This window comes from Callorhinus ursinus, unplaced genomic scaffold, assembly GCF_003265705.2.
Source record: "Callorhinus ursinus isolate GAN/ISIS: 27379988/994484 unplaced genomic scaffold, GSC_fseal_2.0 scaffold113, whole genome shotgun sequence".
Classification (NCBI taxonomy): domain Eukaryota; kingdom Metazoa; phylum Chordata; class Mammalia; order Carnivora; family Otariidae; genus Callorhinus; species Callorhinus ursinus.
Window position 1 is genome coordinate 753,840 of NW_027397175.1, and position 3,212 is coordinate 757,051.

Consider the following 3,212-nt stretch of genomic DNA (forward strand, 5'->3'; position numbering starts at 1 on the left):
AAGGAGGTTACACTTGCCAAATCTTTCCTTTTTCATTCCACTAATGTTTAAATATTAATAACTAATATTAATATATATCTAATATCTAATATGTAAACAACAAAAAAGCAATCTGATTAAAAAATGGGCAAATACTTAGACATTTCTACAAAGAAGATATACAAATAGCCAATAAACACATGAGAAGAATGCAATGTGGCTAATCATTAGGGAAATGCAAGTCAAAACTACAGGGAGCTACCACCTTAGACTCATGGAGATGGTCACTATCAAAGATTGGAAAATAACAGATATTGGTGAGGATGTAGAGAAATTGAAACCTTGTGCACTGTTGGTGGGAATATAATGCATAGCTGCAGAATATAGTGTACAGTCCTTCAAAAAATTTAAAAATAGAATTACTGTATGATCCAGCAGTTCTACTTCTGAGAATATGCCCCAAAGACCAAAAGACTTGAAAGCAGTGTCTTGAAGAGATATTTGTACAACCATATTTGTAGCAACATTATTCACAATAACTAAAACATGAAAACAACCCGTGTCCATTAACAGAATGAATAGGTAAGCAAAATATGGTATATACATGCAATGGAATATTACTTGGCCTTAAAAGGAAGGGAATTCTGACATATGTTACAACTTGGATGAACCTTGAGAATATTAATTGAAGTGAAATATTGAGAATATTAATTGAAATGAAATAAGCCAATCATAAAAAAGACAAGTTCTGTATGATTCCACTTGTACAAAGTACTTTGAGTAGTCAAAAATCATAAAGATAGAAAGTAGAATGGGCCAGGTGTTGGGGGTAAGGAGAAATGAGGAGTTACTGTTTGATGGGTATAGAGTTTCACTTTTACAAGATGAAAAGAGTTATGGAAATGGATGGTGGCAATGGTTGTACAACATTGTAAAGTGTATTTAATACCATTGAATTGCACACTTAAAAATGGTTAGGGTGGTAAATTTTATATCATGTGTATTTTACCACAGTAAAATTTGGGGGTGGAGAAGAGTCTTGAGAAGACATCCATTCATCCTGTGTTTGGGGAACATGACAAAGCAATGGAAGAAGGAGTTACACCTGCTAGCTGTTTCCTTTTTTATTCCAATGATGTTTAAATATCACTGGATTTTTGAGAGCCTGGGTGGCTCAGTTGGTTAAGCGTCTGCCTTTGGCTCAGGTCATGGTCCCATGGTCCTGGGATCGAGTCCTGTGATCAGGTCCCGTGTCAGGCTCCCTGCTCAGCGGGGAGTCTGCTTCTCCCTCTGCCCCCCACACCCTGTTCCTGCTTGTGCAGTCTCTCTTTCTCTCTCACAAAATTAAATAAATAAAATCTTTAAAAATAAATAAATAAATAAATAATAACTATCACTGGATTTTAGAATTTCTTTAAAAATACAATTGCCTAAAAGTTATAAAGATATAGAAGTGAACTAACAGTAACCAAATGGTTTAATAATTGGATGATGTATTGGTAGGATGGAATATTATTTTTTAATGTGAAAATATTATTTTTTAAGTGTGAAAATTTAAATGTATTATGTGATCCAAGAGGAAATAGAAGTATTAAGGGCATAGTGATTATAATGATGTAAAAAAATATGCAACATGAAAAAATGAAATTGTAGTTAGGCAGATTATGTCTCTGATAACAGTTTTTCATTTATTCTAGCTGTATATTCTCTTACATTTAAAATAAGGGGAAAAAAATTTCTTGGCCTTTTAGCTAAGATCAAGGGTAGTATCTGTTCTTACCAGTTTAAAATAAGGAAAAACTAATACCTCTAAAAAGCGAAACTGGCTACAGTCTCAGGAGGTCTCCACCTACCAAATTTTGTGACTCAAATGGTTGAAGGTTTGACCTTACAATTGACCACACCCCTACATACTCCCTTACATACATTATTTCCTTTAATCTGCCTCATTGCTCCTTCCATCAGACCTTTGCTTTTGCATAAAGTCAGTTACTATGTTCTTCATCACCATTCCTGTCCCAGCTCATCTTAGAGACTTTATTTAGTCTCTTGTGTCAAATTGCCCAACTTTACTCAGTTTATTACCCACCCACTGTGTATTGCAATAAAGATGGCAGAAGCCATTTAAAAAGATTATATTAGAAAGTCTTTAAGCTACACAAAAAAAATCCAATGATAAGAACAAGTTCTAAATTTGCTTTGGATGTAAGCTTTTCACAGCAATGACAAAATTGGGCAAGTCTGAACAATCATAACCAATGCCTGTCTTACTCAGATGAACACTGTGTGGCATTTTCTTTGCACATAGGAGCAATTGCTTTCTCCTTACACTCAAGATTGACTCATCATTATTGTTTAGTTTCTAATGAACACTGATAAAGTATTCAGGGTGCCTGAAATTTTTAGCTTTTTCTTAAAGGAGTTTTGAAATGATGCTCTTGAGTGCATGACTAAAGGTATACTATAATAAAAGTACATAAAAATGGTCAACAAAATGAAAGTATCAATAAGGATAGTCTCTATGATGACTTCTAAAGGCTGCTTGCTGCTGACCTGGCTTTTATTTCTTCTTTAAATATTAATTGTTGATTTGCTGGTTTGGAAAGCTTAGCCTTGAGTATGTAGAGGTCTATAGCTATGAATTTCTGATTTTTTTTTTTTATTTGAAAGCGAAAACTGGATTCCACTGCTCCCAAGAGGGTGTTTCGTTTGTGTGCTAATCCCGCCTGAGCGTATCGTGTTGTTTCTACACTTGCTGAGTCTCCGTGTCTTGTTTTGGTGCATTGTTGTGCTAGGGAAGTTGGTGAGGAAATTTGCCCATGAAAAATAGCAGAGCGATAAAAAGGAAAAAAATAAAGAACAAAGACAGCACTTTCCATTCTGAATGTATTTCTTTTTAATCCTGTCTCGACTCCTCACACATCCCAAAGAGGTAGTTTGATATAATGGAAATGATAAACTTTGGTGTGTAACCATTTTTGGCCCTGCAATTTAAAAGGGGCATGATTTTCAGGAAGATCCTCCATCTGTAAAATTAAGGATAGTGTCTATCTCGCGAGGATTTTGTGAGAATTAAGTTCAGTACTGTGTACAAAACAAGTATCAGCCATTAAAGCATGTATCTGGTGTGTTCATAAAACCTCTGGTTTCACCTTAATTTTCCTACCCTGATATATCTGTGACTCCTAGTCTGTATATTTGTTTGTTTGTTATGTCGCTCAAGCACACGCTCC

General features: G+C 34.9%; 1 pseudogene; it reads left to right on the forward strand.

The window, feature by feature from the left end:
• Positions 1–1,710: 1,710 nt before the first annotated feature.
• On the forward strand, positions 1,711–1,888 carry LOC112838541 (U2 spliceosomal RNA; annotated as a pseudogene).
• Positions 1,889–3,212: the final 1,324 nt, after the last annotated feature.